This window comes from Rhinolophus ferrumequinum, chromosome 7 (genome assembly GCF_004115265.2).
Source record: "Rhinolophus ferrumequinum isolate MPI-CBG mRhiFer1 chromosome 7, mRhiFer1_v1.p, whole genome shotgun sequence".
Classification (NCBI taxonomy): domain Eukaryota; kingdom Metazoa; phylum Chordata; class Mammalia; order Chiroptera; family Rhinolophidae; genus Rhinolophus; species Rhinolophus ferrumequinum.
The window spans coordinates 43,989,940-44,010,939 of NC_046290.1; the positions used below are offsets into that span (position 1 = coordinate 43,989,940).

Here is a 21,000-nt window from a genome sequence, read left to right on the forward strand (position 1 = left end):
ACCTATGTGACAACCCACTGCCATCCAGTGGCAGCTGCCTATACAGCACGGTGGCTGTCAAATCTACCTTGTTCTGCCTTCTCTCCCTGAGCTTCCTCCTTTCTGCTGTTCCTAGTTTGGTTATTCTTTTGTTTTGGTTTGGTTTGTTTGTGTTTCCAGGTAATACCTGACACAGTATTTGATGAGGAAAATTGACTGTATGTCTGGCTTAAGTAATTCAGATGAGTGTGAATTTATTTTTACCTTGTCTCTTTTTCCTAGCAGCACTAATTATTAGTATTGCTACTTGCATTTTTTTCCTCCCCAAATTAGTAATGATATGCATCCTTTTTTTTCTTGAATGTTTTTGTTTCTTTGGCTTGTTTCCATTGAAGAACTAATGCGTGGTGGCATTTCTGATTGCTATAGTTTTAATTTAAAGTGGGTCTTCACTTAGATCTTTGTGGTTATGCATTAAACTATGGTTTTCCAGTTCCCAGTCTGTTTCATGACACTTATCCTACATTTCAGACAAGGATTTATGTGTCCCATAGGATTCTAGCTGGACTTGGAGAAAGAGCCAACTAGCAAATGGAATTACTCCGTCTTGTGAAAGGTTCCAGCCTTTTAAAACTAGACTTGGAGAAATAGAAAACAAATATTCTTGGGAAGAAACTGGGTTAGAACTTGGCTAGAAATATTAGGAAAGGAAAGAACATTTCCTCTGGCCTCAGGAGCACATTCAATGGGAAAGATTACTGTTTTCAAAAGAGCTAAACTTAAATTTATCTTCGGGTCATTTATTTGACTTGAAAATAAATGGATCTAGTCCTTATTTTACAAAAAGTTCAGAAATGATAGTCCAGTAAGTTAGGCAAGATGCTCCCAACATTAGCTATTAACTAAAAACAGCTGGGACTTACAGAGGTGTTTGCAAATATCTACCATGAACTGGGGGATTGGCAAAATGTGGTACAAGTTAGTTCCAGCTGCACACATTTGCCTGATTAGAGTTCTTTATGGTAAATGAAGCATGCTTCATACATATTTTGGTGTAGTCATATTCTCTCAGCACTTGACTTAAGCAGGTGGAAAGTTTATTTAGTCAGAGGAATGACTGAAAACAATGAACTATAAACCCATCTATATCAATTCCAAGAAAGAGCTATTAAATGTCTTCCTTTTATTTTTCCCATGAATCCCATTTTTTGTTTTTGTATTTTTATAACCATTCCAGAATCTTGAGTGATTTTTAAATGTTTGCCATTTGGTCTTAAATGGGGCAAGTCAATGGGAGCCTGCACACCGGAATGTTATGTAAGTCAGTTGACCAGTGTTGGAGCAAACTTCGGATGATTGCGCTGCAAACTCCCTATGCTGCTGGCACTGTCAGCGGATAGAAAACTAGCCGAGGGGAGAGTTGTTCTGAGAAAAGAATGATTCTGCATCCTAAATCTACATGTAAGTTGTTTAGATATTTCGTCATTTTCTCTTATCCTCTCTCTTCAATTAGGCTGGAAAATTGAAAGTTTACGAAAAGAATTTCAAGTAGGATTTTAGATTTGAAAAGGACCACAGAAATCATTCAGTCCAACTTGCCAAGAAAAAAAAAATCCAAAGAGGATGAATGATGTAGTATTGGGACACTGGAATCTCTTTACAAAGCAGAAGTCATCTTAAGCCCTTTTCATCTTAGATCTCTATCCAAAAGGGTATTTTTACAAAGACTTCAAGTGAAGTCTTCAATTAAAAAAAAAAATGACCTATGTCAGGTATTCTAAGGAGAGAGTTATGTTTCTGGAACATTGGTTTCGTATTTAAGTCATTTTTTACCTTGGAGCTGACCCCAGTGGACTGATAAGTGTTGGTCACTTTGTAACTTACTTTTTCCAATTTTAACGTGATTTAAGGTAACACCCTTGGAAGTGCTTAGCAATGGTTCATACACATAATCATGTTTCTTTTAGGTCTTAAAACTTTATATAATACAGGGGAGTAGATTGCATAAGTACAATCTTTCTTTTTTTCCCAATGAGGCAAATGAAGCAGTATCTTAAATTAAATCAGGGTTTCCTGAGGTTCTGGAATCTTATTCCTAAATTTTCCACTGGGTAACCTCCAAATCCTTCTCTTGTATTTGTCCCCGTTTGACACGAGTCAGGCCTCGATTTGTACTGTGAATGGATGCGACGCTGCTGGGAGGCTGTACTTGCTGGGGAGAGAAATCCTTCAAGGGAAATAAATCTGGAATGGCCTGCAACGTTAGTCACTGGTTGCTCCAGAAGCTTTTTAGAGCTTGACCTCTGAGATTTCTAAATGGATGATGAAATTTAACAGCATCTAGTTTTCTAAAAATTACCGCAGGAGAGTTGTTTCAACCCCTGATTTGCAAAGGACTCACTTTTTAGTCCTCTTGAAATTTCTGTCAGATAAAGATGTTTCCGTGCCACAGATAATGGACGGAATAACCCACTCTCTCTGATAAAGGGAAGTTAGTGTTGCACAGAACAAATGGTGAATTCAGGGCTTTTCCTGAGCTTTGGAGGTAGTCCTTCTGGGCCAAGCTGCATGCGGGTAGCATCTTTATCTGGGTCAGCCTTTGATTCAGCTTCATCATCTCCTTCAGCAGTGGGTTGAACAAATGCCACTTGTCAGCTACTTCTTTGTGACCCGTATGAACCAAGTATTAATTTGAAGCCATGCTCTGTGAAATAGTCCTGGGTGTAAATGAGTTAGTGATTTTATAAAGGTGAAGGGGGTTGGGGAAACTGCTTCAGCTTGCTTAAAATGAGCTGTAGCTTCATTTTGACTCTCAACCTCACTACTTTCATGGTAGTGTATTCCTTTAGGATCCCAGCCAGATGTGTTCCCACTGCTCTTCTTATAACTTAACTTGGGAGGGAGTCAGGGGGCAAAAGTGAAACATACTACCATAGTAAACAGCTACTCCCTCTCTAGTACTGGTATCTGTTGTCATTAATCACTTTTGTAATGGAGAGATTATAATACGCACATTTATGGGTGTTCTTAATGTTATTTGGAACGTTACTGATGCTGTGTGAAATTCCCAAGGAGTAGTGATTGTTTAGGACTTCGGTCTGCACGACATTTCATGTTAAAATGCTGATAACATCTTAAAAAAACCACAGACATGGGCTTTGCAGGCTTGGTAACTGAGTGCCTTTGTGGCTTGGTTTTATTATTTTTCCTGAAGTACCCGCTTACAAGTAGGGGGCACTGAATTCATAGGGGCATATTCACAGAAATCTTTAAAACCAACTATCTATTTATTCAAAGTAGCACATCGTTCAAAGCAACTTTGATTACCCCAACTAGATGTTTTACTGTTCTTTGATGAAAACATCCTGAACTTATTTACTAAACCAGTGATTTTCTCTTTAACTGCCCCCCCCACCCCCGTCTCTCAATCTGAGGATGCAAAAAAAAAGAAAAAAAAAAGTATGACAGCATTCTGTAGTCTTGTAAGTGCTATAGAAATTTAAGGTGTTATTGTGACACTTCTTAATTTTACTGTTGTGGTCTGAAGTTAGTGTTGTTGCAGCGCTTACAGTCAGCGTGCTTGGGTGTCCTAAATGGTTATCTGGTCTCAGCTTTTGACCAGATCCATCACTGACCAGAGTGTTCTATTGATCTTATTTACATCCATGTTAGTGATTCATTCATAGCACAGGACTAAAGAGCCATACACGTGTGTGTGGGTTCTAAGAGCGTATGCCTGGAATACTACAGTTAGAAGAATTGGCTGCAGAGCCTATTAAAATCAGCCATATCCATGTGATGTGATAACTCAGGAAGCTTTCTTGGTCATTTCCATTTCAGTGTGACTGCTGATCAGGCCCTCCCCAGAGAGACCAGCTTTTGAGTGGGGGGAGACCACAGAGACCAGGAGATGTTGAGCAGTCTTATGGATTAGGGAGGAGGGTGAGCAAGAGAGTGGGATCATGGAGAAGGAAAATATTGGCAAGTTGGGAAAAGATTTGGGAAAGGAAGACAGAGATACTCAGCACAAGCATCCTGCTTTTCAGTTTGCCAGGGCCTTTCTTTCCCTATTGAAGAAGGCCAGGGTGTTCACCTAGCCTGTTACAGCTCGGTGACCTGCCAAGTGGGGGGCAGTGACGCATTAGCACTTGTCCTGTGGTAGAACGTGTCCTCCTCAGGGTGTGGCCACACCAAAGAAAGGCAGACGTGCTTTGTGGGGTGTCCTGAGCCACTGCTGTGATACGTCGCCCCAGGGGTGGAGGCTCCTTCATGGTCCACAGTCTGAGGTGGGAGCACCACAAGTGGTGGGAGCTGCATGGCCCAGCATGGCTCAGCTCACTTCCATACCTTGTTATTTTTCCACGTCAGCATTTTGAATTAGAGGAGCAAGTAAAGGGATTCATAACTCAATGAAATGGAGCCGGATGGAGGAGCCATCTTCATTAGGAGCAACGAAGTTGCCCCTACCCACAGAGCCCGCTGCAGTGCAGACGGAGCCATGGAGGAGTAACCTCTATTAACACAGAGCTGACCTTCGGTAATTCACATTGGCCTGTTTATGCCTTTGCCTTGCTGTCTGTTGAAAGACCCCAAAAGGGAATAATATAGTCATGACAGTCAGTCAGGGTGGGAAAATGGGTATACTACACTGTGAAGTTATTCTGTTCTGCTCATACTTTTTCTTGTGTTCTGCAAAATGGTGTTCTCCTTCCTTTGTTCAAACACTTTTGCAGAGCAGATTAACATTTTCAGTCACTGTATCTGGCATTTGCTATCTGGATTTGTTTGATTGTTTTTTTTTGTTTGTTTTTTTTCCCCTAACACCACAACGTCTTTTTACTGTTCATCAGTGATCCCTGAATTATTCATGCACTATCTTCAAGTACTGGGTAAGGAAAGGACGGTTACTTATGGGTGTTAAAATCTCGGTGATACATGATTTCAGGGTTTATATTCAGTATTATTAGCAGAAATATATAACAATTGTTCAGTTATTTTCAAACAGCAAGTTCAATTCATAATATTAGTCATAGAGCATTTGAAAGGATCTTAGAAATGATAACCCGATCCATATAGCCTATGTCTAAGAAAACTGAAGTCCAGAAAGATTCAACTTGAAGGAGTCCAACCAGTGTTCATTAAAACCTTCCTTGTATCAGGCATCTACACAGCACAGGGGCCGTGATTAACGCCTCTGCTCTAGGTCCCTGGTCTGGAGACACTTACCACTGGGTGGGAGAGAAGCAGAGGTGTCATTTGAACCCAGATCAAACTAATTCTAAAGTGTTTGTTCCTTCATTTACATTAAGTAAACTACCGAAAGTCTCTTAATTAAGCATCTCAAATGGGTCATGGATGTACATTTCATCTTCAAAATGTCTTTTTTGACCACGAGTTCTTAAACATTTGGGGAGAAATGGAGCCCTTCAGAAATGCATTCAGTCAATAGATCCTCACTGATCACATCCTGTGTCCTGGTGCGATGAGTTTGGGACAGATTCCATGAGTCACCTCCCAGAGCTTAACCTTCTCTTGGCAATCTTGAGCCCCTTTCTTGAAATGTTGGTTTACATCTGAATTTAATCTTTACTAGCTGTCTAAGGCAGGCAGTGGACACAGTTTTACAGACCGCACACTTCCTCCTGAGAGCCAGTTTCCTGGGTAGCATCATAAAGTAGCACGTGATACCAAGGTTTGACCTGCATAGCCAAACCCTAAAACCATGAAAATTGACACCTTGAAAGCCTTGTTAACTTGATAAACTCTCTATGTCGACTATCTCATGAAGGTAGGCTCTTTTAAACCTCTCCTTAGAAATTCAGGCACGGGGACCCTCACTCGCTGCCTTCAGACTCAGAGACCTTTCCCCAGAAAGAGCCCAGAGGTCCGAGGGGCACACTCACTGCAAATCTCTGTTCTTTTCTTGTTGCCTTTCCTAAAATAATTTTTGATTCCAGACCTTTCAGCGATATATAATGTTATCGTATAATCTGAGTTGGGAATTGCTTGCCACTTCCAGTTTCCGCCAATAAAACATATTGTTACATTTGGAGAAAACAATAGCTGCTTGACTTTTTAAAGGAAAGAGCTTCTCTTCTGGGTCCAAACTGGAAGCAGATATTGGAGCTGTGAAACTTTTTTTTTTTCCCTTAGAAGTGTCGATTAGGAGCTGGGTTTAAGCTTCATGTTCCATGTATGTACTTGGAAAGAGTCAAGTTTTAGGACTCTAAGCAAGTAGCATGGGCACCTGCTGCAAGGGAGATGGCATGGGACAGCACAAGGTGTCACTTGAGTTGCTCCACCCTCGTCCACAGCCCCATTTCATGCTGCCCTTTTTAGCCCAGGATGCACTTAATATTGCTACCAACACAGTTGAGAAATAGTTTCCAAGTTTTCATAAGAATGGATTCATTCAATTGCTTGTTTTGGAAAGAGGGATGTGTTAGAGACTTTGAATTTGAAGATGGGCTATAAAAATATAGACCATTGGGCCATCTTATCAGGAATAAACACAGCTCCCTAAGGTGCCTGTCTCTGCCTCCAATACTAGGTACACATTTCTACCTCCACCCCTTTTATTTTAACCTCTGTTCATTTATCTTGTAGCCAATATCAGACATGTTAATGATCGCTAATTTTATAAATGAAATTATTGCAGCTCATGCTGTCAAGATGTGAACCTAAGCAGACCTTAGATTTTCTGGCTTAATAGCTGGACGGTGGCCTATAGCTGATATATGGGACCTTCTGTCAGCTGCAGTCAGCAGACTGTCTCTAGCAGGAGGTACACAGACACATTTAATGCTCATTTTAAGGGTAGCCAGTAGCCGACAGCCAGCAGATGAAACACTTACAGCAATCACTGTATTTCTGAAGAACCAACTAATAGGTCGGCCTAATGTCCACACCCCACGCTGGGCGTTGTGACAGACACCAGGATACGTGCTTCCTGGTATTCTTAGTGTATAACAAACACTGCAGGTGCCCCAGCTCCCAGTCCACCCAGACTAAATGCCTTTACAGTGGTGTTAAGCTGTTTTTACTCATTACACGCTGAGAGTAAAGAACACAAAACTCTTATTTGACCTTCTTGGGGCATAAGGAATATGGATCTTTGTATATCTTTTTACTCTTGATTTCAAAGCTAACACATTCTCCAGAGAACCAAATTCACACTGAGAAAAACTAAAGGCTGTCTTCTAGAGCTGTGCTGCCCAATACAGGCTCCACCAGCCACATGGCAGTCACGTCGAGTCATTGAAATGTGGCCAGTCTGAATTGAGACGTGCTATGAGTGTAGAAGAACAAACAATGTAAAATATCTCATTCATAACATTTATATTGGTTATATGCTGAAATGATAATAGTTTTTATACAGAATTGTATAAAAGATTTCATTTTCAGCTGTTTATTTTTTTTCTGTTAATGTGGTTGCTAGAAAATTTTAAATTACGTATATGGCTTATATTTGGACCCCCTCGTTACAGAGTACTAGAAGTCGTTCTCTGGATTTCTGGTGTAAATTCTACTTGGTGCTGTTTTGTATATTCTGTTGGATTTCTTTTCATGTTTTTCTGTGTCTTTTCTTCCAAAATGCATGATCAAAATGCAAGATAGGACCATGGAAACAATTGGTCTCATGTTGTGATTTTCAAGCATGCAGAGGGTTGTCACCATGAGTGGGATGTTCTCTCATTTAGTGGGTATAGATCGGATATGCTCAACATCCTATAGAATATCGTACAATTTTAAAAATACTATATGTAGGAAAATGGGCCAATCAGGGAGTGGCTTTCTAGACCTCTCTGCTTTCCAGGTCTGTTCTTTCACTAGACAACTCTTGTCTTTCTAACTTTGTTATATGGCTCTTGGCAGTGCCGTGCCAGTTTCCAGAGTAGTGCCCTGGGCTATACCAAGAAAAGGTACAGTCTCTAAGGAAACCATACGCCCTAAGGGAACTCAATGAGGAAGGGAGATGCCTTTGTGTCTTCTAAACCAGATAACCTCTGTCACTTAAATCCTGGCTCTGACTGGTACAGCTCTGTGAGCCTAGACAAATCATTTAACCTCTCTTAGACTCAGTTTTCCCCTCTGTAAAATGGGGATGACGATAGCAGCTTCCCCACAATGAGAATCTCAGTAAAGCACCTTAGCACAGTACCTGGCATATATTAAGTGCATCATAAATGTTAGCGATTGTGATTAGCATCTTAGTAACGAGAGCCTCAAATACATATTAAGGGCAGTCTGGCATACTGTTTGTGATCTTGGGTGATTTGGGACTCTTTCCTACCACCACATCTTCTGAGAATGTATTATTTTCCGAATGACTGAATGCCAAGTTCCCTCAGAGGAGAATGGATAAAGTAACAATGATCTAGGGTTTGGGGAACAGAGCCTTCCAGTAAAGCCCTTTTCCTGCCTTACCACGGATGCCTGTACTCACTGTGTCAGTCATGAGCAGATTCTGCGCCGACCCATTCTCTTGTCTCTTAGAGCCCAGTGTATGTTGGTCAGAAATCTCAGAATGTTAAAAGGGATTGCATTTACAAGCAACCGAATTAAAAAAAAACTCAGAAGAGGGAGAACAGGAGGAAGAACTACCCATAGGAGCAATCAAAGATGAAGTGGAAAGAGCAGGACCCAGGTTCAGACAGACGTGGGCTGTGGTGTCTGATGCCAGACACCAGTGAGTGGTCCTGCTGTAGTCACCTGACCTTTCAGTCTTTCCCACATGCAGAGTGAGACCAGTGCCCTTCACAAAGCTGTTATCGTGACTCAAGGAAATAACCTAAGTCACTAGAGCAGTATCTAGGCCAGTGACTGTGCCCCCTTCCCCTGCCTCCCTCCCTCGCCACCTCTTTGGCCTGACTTGAGTGTTGCTGTCAGTTTCATGATCTCTACACCCCCACCCTCCCAAATCATGATACACAGAAACTGAGTTAAAGTTAGTCTCTGATCAGTAGTAGTCTTGACTTTGAAATACATTTAAGAATAGGTGGTTAGTTGTCTTCCATTAGATTCACATACAGAAATTGGAGAAGTGTTGTAGTCCTTTTGAATTTGTTCCTCCTGACAGAGTAAAAATTTATATCTCGCTCAAAAACACTACTGCACAAAAGCTTCCCCTCCCTGTTAGAAATTATAGGTTAAACTAGCCCAATCAAATGGAATCAAATTTTGTCATTTTTCATTTATTTAATGTAATTAACTTAACCCTCGCTCCCCCACCCCCCCAATATTTGAAGTGATTTTTTGCTTGGTACCAGCTCCAGTCATCCCCTAGGTGCCTTCTTGTGATTTTTGCCAGATTTGCAATCACATAGTGGCAACAGACAAAATAAGAGTTATTTTTAAAGTAATTCATGATAAAATGTAATTCAGTAATTTTATATTAGCCGTGTGATCTCCTTGACTTTTTATCTTCCAGTCATAGAATTTAAGGACTAGAAATTATTGTATAACGTATTAGCTCAACCCTACCATGTCTCTGATATGGAAATGAAGGCCCAGAGATATTAAATGTTTTCCCCAAAGTTTCCCCAACCTGTTATTGACAGAGAGAGGTCTAGAACTCGTGTCCTCACCTGTTGTCTTTTTTATTCTTTCTACTACTGCACAGTGGCTTTTCAATTGCGTTTCATATGGTATAGGAACAATTATGCACAGGTAAGGAGTTTTTTTTTTTTAACAGAAGTCACAGAAAGGATGCAATATGTTATAAACCGCCTTCTACTTTGTCCAATAGGTTACATTAAATGGCCCCCAAAAGTATTTCATGGACTAAAAATGAATAATCTGTGCCTTCCAAAGAATAATGCAAAAAGTGACCAACAGAGGGAAACCTGATACAGAGGGAATCCTTTTGAATTAATTTGCTTAACTTCTAGCCCCTTTTAAAAAATTACCCAAGCTTCTATTGAAGCCAGCAAACATCTGTTGTTTTATTTATAGCCACAATTTCTAAGAAGCATATTCTATAGCAGATGAAAAAGAAGTTGACAGCTCATAATTCATCAAGTTACTGAGGCCTAATCTGATAGAACACAATGTACAAAACTCCCTCCCATGGTTCAGGCCCTATCACTTCCCTTTCAACTGAAGGCAGAAGTGGCGCAACGGAGAAGTGGGGCATAGGTTGTTACGGTTGTTCAGAAAGGGGCGACCTTCAGTGTGCTGTACACTGAAGCTGAAGTAGAATGATATTATATGTCAACTGTAAGAAAGAGCATAGCATAGGGAATATAGTCAGTGGCATTGTAACAGCTATATGTGATGTCCGAGGGGTAGTAGCTTGGGGGAGTGGGGTTATTACTTTGTAAGGGGTGTAAATGTCTAACTAATATGTTGCTTTGTACACCTGAAACTAATAAAAAAAAATTTTAAAAAGGAAAAAAGGGGGCGACTTTGGGATGAGAATGCATAACGGAATACCCTGCAGTGATCAGTGATTGCTTTCACCTCTGGGTTGCCCACCAGCCTGAGTCACTAGGTACTTCTTCATCAACATCACAATTATTTTCATTACAGGAAACCAACATTTTCCTTATCATTCCCACTTTTAGCTGGGAAGGTTTAGTCCTGCGCTATATGCAAATTGTTACCAATGTATTTTCTATCAAGAATCTCAAGTGTTGATTAAAATTACTGATTGAGTAGTTCCATATCTGAGTCCAGCTTAATTTTTGTCTTCACACCTTTTCTTTCACCAGTTAGCTCTAGTTTATTTGACATAGCCACCTTTTCCCTACTGACTTCTAAGCAATTAAGAAAACATACCCAGTTCTCAGATAACACCTATCTATATTTTTTTAGCTTATTTCTGAGGATCTTTTTGTGAACATGGGCAGTCTTGTTTCGGTAGTCAATACATGTATTTTATATTTTGATTCTGGTTTATCTGGACGGTCTCTTGTATTTTACAGTTTTGGGGTTTTTTTTAAGCGTAGGTTGGTCTGGCACAAAGAAGTCACTGTAGCATAGTGCTCTTTATTACCCTGCGCTTTTTTGAGAATTTAATATGATCCAACTGCTGTCCAGGTTGACCCATCTAAAAAAATTGCTATCCTTAAAAAGAAAATCACAACCAGAATAAGTCCATGAATCTCTTTAGCTGAGAAATGAATAGTTCCTTGCTCATTTCACTGACAGAGTATATTACGAGATATGAGAATTTATTAATCTGCCAGAATTAATCACATTTGTCTGAGGTAGTGAAAGTATATTGCTTCATTTTTTTTAAAAACTGATTCCTCACGCAATTGTGTAGGGTTGTGTTTACTATCTCAAAATTGTACCCTGACTATGTATGGAAGCTTAGTTTTGTATCAGTGATTTAAAAATAATTTGTTTTTAATTGAGAAATATCTGACTAAATACTGTCTTATTTTCTGTATTAACTGATAAGGAACTTGCTGTTTGTTATTTTCTGGCCTCGTCTTTTTTGCCTTTATGTTCTGTTTCAACCCAATCCCACAGACAGTTCATCTTTCTCTTCTCTCCTTCTCTAATCAGGAGCACTTTAACTCCTTTCATATACTCATTAAGCATATCTTATTAGGATTTCATTTTGGAACCTTTGAAATATAAGTTACAAAATATATGTATTTGTAAATGATTTGCTGGGCCCTTTCTCTACCCAGTGATTAACCAGAATAGTACATTCATACCTTGCTGAAAGTGATAAGTTAACTGGCTATATTTAGCTGAATAAAACCCATTACATCCTTGGGGAAGAATGTGCTTAGTTTAGCCTTATGAGAAAATGTTTAATAAATGCTGTCCTGAAAATATTTAGCCTGGCTGAGCAGACTGGCAAGAGTTCAATCCTGATAAAGCAGAGGTGATGGCGAGAAAATGGCCCTCCAGTCCAAGCTCAAGTTGAACAAACACACCTCCTGTCACTAAGGGTTGTAACTGTGGGTGTCTCCTGTTGCCAAGTGCTTTTCCATTCGTGGCTTTGTAACCACCAGCATGGTGTCATGTGGTGTATCTGCATGCAACCGAGATTCCGAGTGGTTACAGCTGGCTTTGAAGTTGATCAGTTTTTTAAAATCCTACCTTTACCACTTACTGCTGGTATGACTTTGGACAACTTGCTTAACTTTTCTTAGCCTCAGTCTCCTCATCTGTAAAATGGGGACAATTTTAAGAACTCACAAGTTTGTACAGATTAAATGAGAGAAAGCACACAAAGCACCGAGCACAGTTTCCAATACTACTGTGTTTCCCCGAAAATAAGACCTAGCTGGACAATCAGCTCTAATGCATCTTTTGGAGCAAAAATTAATGTAATATAATATAATATATATATTACATATAATCTATTATATGTAATATAATTAATATAAAATAATATAATACAGGGTCTTATATTTATTTTTACTCCAAAAGATGCATTAGAGATGATTGTCCAGCTAGGTCTTATTTTCGGGGAAATTGTGAGTGTTAAATACAGAAGAACTACAAGTAGTACGTAGTAGTACTAATAGTAGTAGTAGTAGTAATTTGTCAGATCAGCCTTTCTAATATTTCCTATTCTTCTCCTGTCCCCCAACTCCACCAAAATTTAAACAGCTGAGTCCTCTTGAATGTGGCTGGAAGTGGGAAAAGCTCTGATGTGGGCATCAGTAGAACTGGGTGCTAACTGAGCCTGAACTGACTGTGGGACCTTGGCAAGTGGTGACCCACGTGATCACCCTTTCCACACCAATGTGCACAGATACATAGAGCAGCAGAGCCTCTACGGCTAATCTCTCTCTTTGGATATCTAATTAGGTATCAAATCAGATCTGATTAGATTTTATAGCTAGACCTTCCGCGTCAGTCAGCGTCATCTGCCTGACACATGTTCAGACGTTGGGCTGCTGGGATCTGGTATAAGACCAGTCCATGAAGCCCAAGGCATTTAAGCAACAAGTATGAAGGTTAATCATTAGGATTCTGTCTCCGACCGTGATCTGGATTTTCTCTCTGTGACTAGTGGGTTCACCCTTACTGCTCAAAGTGTGAGCCAAGGACCGGCAGCGTGGGCGGCACCAGGGAGCATGTCGGATATGCGGAACCCTGACCCCCAGCCCGGTCCACTGAATCAGGTTATTAATATGCACGTTAAAGTTTAGGAAGCTCTGTCCTTGGGAATATTCTGACACACAGAAGATGTTTACTAAATACCTACAGAATTGGTATTTGATAATTGATTTTTTTCCTAGACTTAAAAGTTTCCTTCCTCTCTTGAGTGTAGTGTATTGATGTGTTAGGCATCTTAGGCTGCGATGACAAAAATCCCGTAGACTGGGTGGCTTAAGCAACAGAAATTTGTTTCTCACAGTTCGGGTGGCTGGAAGTCTGAAATCCCGATGCCAGCAGGTTGCGTTCTGGAGAGGGCTCTTTCCTGGCTTGCAAACAGTTGCCTCTCTATGTTCTCACACAGCAGAGAAAAAGTAAGCTCTATGAAGTCTTTTCTTAAAAGGACTCTAACTTCATAATGGTGGCCCCACCCTCATGACCTCATCTCAACTTAATTACCTCCCAAAGGTCCCATCTCCAGATAATCACATTGGGAGTTGAGACTTCAACATACGGATTTGGGGAGGCAGGGGATACAATTCAGTCCATAGCAAATGATTTCTGCAACTTTGAAATGTATCCGCAAAAAAGTAAGATAGATTGATGGACAGATATGTAATAAAGCAGAGTCAAATGTTACTTGTGGAATCTAGGATGAAGATACATGGGCATTCACTGTACAGTTCTTTGAACGTTTCAGTAGTATGTTTAAAAATGTCAGAAAAAGTCCTACTCTCTCTGTGGTTATTAGAATGGAATCTGGTTTTTTTCCTCTGATTTCCATCTAGGCTTTGTTAAAACTGCCTGTCCTGCCTAGCTGGACAAATTTGCCTCTTTGGCAGCTCCTTCCTCCCTGTACTTTCTCCTTGGTCAGCTGATGCCTAGCTTCTTTACAGTTAGGTTCCAGCCTACATCAAAACACTTGTTTTTGGTCTCTAGTTTCACCAGTAACGTCTTTCTGTCCAATATCTCCCTGACCTCTGCCCTCTCCTCATCGGAGGATCCTTTAATTGGGGCTTCTTAAGTTATGTTGGAAGACCCTGCTTTGATTATTTTTAAGCATTTCTTTCATTACATTTTATACATATGACGGTGAAGTCTATTATTTGATATAAATGAGAGAGAAGTGAGTGAGCCTCCACAGGTTCATCCTGAGACAGGAGCGAGATAGCTGGCTCACCTGGAGCCCCCGCCTCCCTCTTGTTATTAAAAGTGCTTTCATTGCTCTCTCTTTGCAATGTTAATTATCTGCATTTCAGAATATTTTGTAGTGAGGGAGAATTGTACTGTCTTGCTTATTTGGAGGGAACAAAGCTGATTAGCTTTACTTGCACACGCCAAAAAGTACTATGGCTACTCGTGGGATCAAGCATCAAATATCTGTGTCACGTAACACCTTTATCACCGTTACCCTTTAAATTAGGGAGACTTGGCAGGAAGTTTTTGGAAACTCATCACAGGCGTCTTTCCTTGACTGGGACTCACAGACTCTGGTGGAGAGAAAGAGATCCAGCCTGAACTTAGGGACACCACTATAGCTTTGTTACCTTGAACAAATGATTTAATTTCTCTAAGTCTCAGTTTCCTTACCTTTAAATTGGGGGTAATAAGGACTATACGTCTTTGAACTGCTATGGATAATAAAAGCATGTCTGTAAAATACTTACTACTATTAGGGTGTGGCGCCTAATAGTCATTCATTCACTTATTCATTCAACAAATGGCCAAGCACTCGTGTGTGTGTGTGTGTGTGTGTGTGTGTGTGTGTGTGCTTTTTCCTTCTTGCCTTCCCTTTTGTGGTCTCTCAGTCCCATTTCATATGAAATCTTGCTAAGCCAACAAACCAAAAGACCAACTTCCCTTGCAAATCTTTAGCTTCCTAAATCCCAGGGACTCAACTAGTATAAACTATTTTCCTCATGGGGAGAGGGGAGAGTCCCTTTCTTCCCCATTTACCTCCTGCCCAGCATTTTAATTTGCTATGTATTGTAAATGATAATCTTTAAGTCAGACTCCAATTTAGGTGATAAGAATCACAATTAATTAGGTTAGCCTGTCAAAGATTAAGTGTAATCTTGCGTTTCAGTTATCTCTTAACTCTAAGGCTTTAGCTGAGGCCATTCGCCAGAAGCAAAGTTGTAGTGTCCCCTTATGTTTAAGAAGATCTTAGCCGGCTGTTTGTTTCCTATACTAGTCTGTTGTCTAGAAATAAAACTAAATGGGCAGAGAATCTCAGATCCCCTTCATTTGTTTTTAAGCTGTAGAGCAGAAGAGGTAAGTGGGAGAAGATAAAGGCATTAAAGACTAATTAGTTTAGGGTATCAGAAAAGATTTGCAGACTTGTTTAAGATCTGTTGACAACTCTTTCAATTCCCTCTAACTAGTTATCTCTGGAAATAATGTAGTTACGGCTGAAGATTTAGTTTCACATCTACTCTTTGTACTCTCATTTTCAGTTGTCCATATTTCTTTTTATCCTTCCTCAAAAAAAAAAAAAGTCCTTGTTTCCACCAAGTTCAGTATCATTCCAGCTTAATTTTTCTTTTACATTTGGAAAATGGAAGTATAATAACTCAGATAAATTAGATGATAGTCCTTTGGAGAGAAGTGCAATATATTTTTAAAAATGCGATATTTTAGATATGACTTCTGAAAAGATATTGTGTTTACATGTACAATGAAAGGCAGAATGGAAGTATCTTCTCTATCAAATATGCTTCCGGTTTGCCATCTTTAAAAAGTATTGAGAATTCTTTCTGTCTTAATAATAATAATTTCTGGTCTTAAAATTTGCCATTGCAATTGAAGTATTTAAAAAAATCTACTAACAATAATAAAATTAATAATAGCTACCCATTAGTTTGTGCTTTCTACATACGGGGCACTATTCCTACCATGTTTATTTGTATTAAGTTGGTGCAAAAGTAATTGCAGTTTAAAAGGTTAAAAATAAAAACAATTGCAAAAAATGCAATTACTTTTGCACCAACCTAATATTAGTCATTGAATCCTTATTACACTAATAATTCCCATTTTACAGATAGAGAAACTGGAGTTCAAGTTAATTAACAGGCCCAAGGTTACACTCAGTAAGTGGCAAAACCAGGATTAAAATCCCAGTCTCTTTAGCTTTGAACCTGTGCTTTTAATAATTTCTCTACTGCTTATTAAACAGGTGTGCTCCAAAATTAAGGAACCCATAATTGTTTATTTTGCTGTATTAGTTTTTAGGTTCAGTATTTTAGCCAGTATTATGGCTTTGCCCGTAGAGCTTAAGAAGTTTAATCGTTCAGGGTATTAATCATTTTAGGCATAAGGTATGAACATGCTTATAGGGTTTATTTAAGAAAAGTATTAGGATTTGTTAGATTCTTGCCCACTAGCATGTACCTTTTTCATTTGAAACAATGAGACATTGTTTCAGACATAAATAAAGTTTTGATTTAGCAACACTGATTAGACAAACATCTTGATTTAATATTGACCCACACATTGCATATACACTTGCTTTTCTGTGTATTTGTATTAGATTTTTAAAAGGTAAGTGGCAGTGTTTCATATACTTCCAAGCTGCTTCCATCAGTAATGAAATACTTGGCTTGGGCAGTCTCTGGAGTCCCAGAATTTCAGCTTAAACTTTCCATTCGTCCCTGCCAGGCACTAACTCTAAAATATCTTTTTTTATGGAGAACGCCTCCCAAAGGTGCAGCTGTGTGCTGGTTTCATCTTGCACTTTGTAGCGGTGTTGGCACCATTTAATGCAAGGAATGCCACTGTCTCCCACACACCGCTGGTGCCCAAGGACTGTTCAGGCCTGTCCATGTTAGTGGTTTGGGAAGGGCCTAAGTTTGGAGAGAAAGCTCTCTTCTGTTGTATGTGATTGGTTGTCACCAGGGCAAAGGGGGGAAAAATAGAACTAGTGGAAAATGCAGAATGTGATTTGTCATCAACAGTTCTTTCTACAACCTGGGACACCTAGTTCATTGGCGTTCTTGTCGATGTTGAGGACGGATTTCTCTTTTCTTACGAAACGATGCATATCTTGGCTTCACCACTGTTAGATCCTTCTGCTGTTTTTTTTTTTTTTTTTTTTTTTGTCTTTCTCACAATACCCGTTTCGTCTGATGAAAATGATTCAGCTAAGTGCAAAACTAGTGTTGGATTGTAGTAGAGGGATCTACAAATTCACCCAGATTTTTAAGAGTGGGCGTGGCTCTCCATACTTACCTGCCGGCTACTGCAGGATTCACAATTAAAAAGCATTCCTCATTGAGGTATACAAATCTGGCTGGTATAAAAATTCAGGTATGAAAACCTGAAATGTTATGAGCATTTGTATGCAAACTTTATGAGGATCATGCTAATTTATGTTGTGTTTAATAGTCACCATATGTGATCTATGTATTTTGTACATATGTGTTTTAGTTCCATTAGGTTTTGATTTATTGAACTGTATGATATGGGGCTTTATTATGACTTTTCAAAAAACTACTTGCCAAATTTGGTAATTCCTAGCAATTGCCATTTCCTGTTGGAATTTCTTAAAATGGGATCTAATGGAAAAGTAAATATTGACCTTGCGTATTTAATAAAATTAAATAAATAGTTGATTTTAGGAGTGCTGAAATAATTAGTGTTTTGCTTTAGAAATACTTTTTAGACTTTTCATATTAATTGATCATGTTGCTGGAAGTAGAAATGAACGTTAAAGGCTGCTTGGGTAGGGCTACCACATTTCCTATGTTTAAATGTTTTAAAGGGGAAATGGATTGAATCACAGATATTATACTAGAGAATAGGAAATCTGTGCAGCGTTATTTCTTTTTTTAAATCGTCTCTGTTTGTAAAATTTACCTTTTAAAACTCCCATCGCAAAACTTTGATCAGCTGTGGTGATTCATACATTTAGGTAATAAAGCTTTTTTCAAAATTAAATATTCAGTGGGAATTTCACTCAATATATGACAAAAGGAGTATCTGTATTCTGGTGTGCACTTTGAGAAATGTTCCAGATAACCTGATAGCTATCACAATGCTTTTCAGAAACTTCATGTAACACTTTAATGAGTGAAACAAATGATATTTTGTAACTTAGGACATTGAAGGTAAACTACCATTTCTTTGCAAGGTAAACTACCATTTCTTTGCTAAAGAAATATTGAAAGGACTAAGGAAAGATTTTCTTTTTTTTTTTCCTTCTTCAAGTTGAAGTGAAGAAATAGAGAGATGGAACCCCTTTTAAATATAATATGTGCCAACCCAGTAATATAACAGCTGTTGGGTGAATATTCCAATCACAATGAGGTGAAATCTTTAATTATCACTTAATTTAACTTTCATATTTGCCTGCAGAAATGATTATTTTGATAAGATTCTGGAAGGAGATAAACCTTTATTAAGTAATTCCATTTTCAGTTGCCAACTTTAAAGATTTTTTTTTTCTTACTTTAAAAACAAAATGTTTAATTTATGAGAGAAGGGAAGTGGAACTGGGCGTGTTAATTGGATGAGTGAGTGTTGGATGGATACTTGGGTTCGTGTCTTTAGGATTTAACCTTCAGCTTTCTTCATCCTGGCATGTGCTAAGACCTGTAAGTTTGAGAGGGCTAAGAAGAGAATGGCAGTGAAGCCTGATTCATAACATTTCTCTACAGTTATGTTTTCCTTTTGTTACATATGCTGCTGATAGGATAGCAACTGCATTTTGTTCAGTGTAGAGGCATTTGGGGGGATGATATTTTTGTGAGCTGACACTCTTGGAAGGCAAAGGGAAGTAGTTTATAGTTGATCAGAAAAAAAATGAAATAGTATGCTCTTTCATTTTATAGTTTTTTTTAAATTTTGTAATGCCTTTAATTAAAAAGAATATGAAACTTACAAGACATTTGTATCTTAAGTGCTTTTCAGATATACTCACATTTTAACATTTAGATATTTGGGGCATGTTGTTGTTGGATTTTTTTCAGGGAGTTACCCGCATGAATTTGCTTATCATAACAGCATGTCCTACGACTTAGTACTAACCCAAAACAGACGACTAGCTCCATTCCTGGATATTCCAATTCCAGGGGTTTGTGGTAGTGCCTGGGACTGGTTTCCTAGCAATTTCCCTAGGTGAGCCATAGGCTCAGGCAGGTAAAGGAAACACGGGACAGATAAACTTCCCACGCAGCTCTGCATAGTGACTGTCTAGACATGGCATCTGTCCTGCCTTTATGAAATCCAAAATGTATCCCAGGGATGTTACCCAGGAGACTGAATGATAAACTTTGCTTGCCTAGGGTTCAGATGTCAGTTAACTATATGTCCAGATGCTCTGTCCTCAGGGATGGTTTTATAGTGGGGTCTCTGTAGCACAAAGTCAACTCGGGAATCCTTCATCTGCTGTTGACAAAATCTGCCCTTGCTCAGCCTCTAAGACTGTACTCTCCAATACCGTGGTCACTAGCCACCTATAGCTATTTCAATTTAATCAATAAAAATTAAAAAGTTCAATTACTCAATCAAAGTAGCAACATTTCAAGTACTCGAAAGTGAATGTGGGTAGTCACTGCTTTATTGGATAGCACAGCTATTAGAATGTTTCCATCATCACAGAAAGTTCTGCTTGACAGTGCTGCTATAGGATTTTCTTCCATAATTTAGCTCTGCACCATTTATCCTGGGTAGCTGCAATGGTTAACAGAGATAGTAGGTGGCAAGATCACATGTGTCTATCTATCACAGGGCATATTGCAATCTAAAAGGGTCTTGGACCACAGGGTGTAGGGTTTGTAAAATGATACAAGTTCATTAATTCTCTGAAGTAAAAATTTAATATAATTTTATTTTTGTATTGTAAATCTGTTGTTCTATGTGGACTCTTAGTATTAGAAAAATGGGCCTATTAGAACTTTGCTTAATTTGATACACGGCTTATAATAATCACATCACTAAAATCTCATTGAAACAAAATTGTAAATATCTTTCTTAGATTATATAAACTATTCATTGGTAGGAGTACACTATGATGTACCTTAAGTGTTTAAAAAATTATTAATTGATGGCTAATAAACAGGTTGCACATATAAGTATTTTCAAAAAAGACTATCATTTACCTTTATTTTGCAGTTTGAGAAATTTGAGGTGAATATATTTAGCTCCCTCTTCTGGTACATTCTGAGGAAAAGTTTTTATTTAAAATGGTTTCATGTTTTTGGAGTGAGAATACAGTTATCAGTGTAATGTTGAAGGACATTATTTGTAAGTGTCATCCAATTAGATTTTTCTTCTTTTGTGTCATCACCGTTGCTAAAACATGTAGGTAGAGCATGGAAAAACATTTTATGACAGGATCACTTTCCTTAAGATACTAACTAACCAAAATAAGCAAATAAAGGCTTTGACAGCAGGTACACGAGGACTTAACTTGAGTGTCAAGTGGCCAGTGGTCATGTGTATTGACTTCCAGATCTGATACTGGGCCCACCCCTGACATTTTTGGGGCTTTGGACAAGAGTACAAAAGAAGGCCCACATATTCTGTGTCTGAATATTTCAAAGTTATAAATCACGTTAACAAACGATTGGATAAAATCTGTTCTGTCCTCCTGCCTGAACAGTTATTTCTTCATAATGAGCAGGAGGCCAGATTTGAATTCAGATTTCTTGGGCTCTGCCCCAGAACGTGGCTTTGCAGGGGCCTTGCATGTCCAGACTCCATTTCACCGAGCCCCAGCCCACTTCTTGGACCAAAAGGGGCACCCCAACGGGGAGATCTGCCCTGGGGAGGATAGACAGGAGAAGAGGTATTGAGAGACGGCTGGGGCAAGGGACTTGGGATTCTGGGTAATTATTCTGAGTGTGCCCTAGGACAGAAGAAGGCTATGTTCTCTCGGCCCCCAAAACTCATCACACTGTGGGAAGAGGCACAACTGGAGGAGGGCCAGAGAAGAACCCCTCTTACTCAGGCCTG

The 21,000-nt window shown here is 39.1% G+C and overlaps 1 protein-coding gene across 3 annotated transcripts in view; it reads left to right on the forward strand.

Annotated features, from left to right (window-relative positions):
* The window catches only part of PIK3R1 (phosphoinositide-3-kinase regulatory subunit 1), an 86,344-nt gene that overhangs the window by 36,121 nt on the left and 29,223 nt on the right, over positions 1-21,000 (forward strand). Inside the window, exon 1 of one of the 3 annotated variants that reach the window (XM_033109901.1) lies at positions 9,794-9,815. The exons of the other annotated variants lie outside the window; for them this stretch is intronic. The gene's annotated coding sequence lies outside the window, so the exon portion shown is untranslated. Of the gene's footprint in view, positions 1-9,793; positions 9,816-21,000 lie in introns of those variants that run through there. 3 annotated transcript variants of the gene reach the window in all.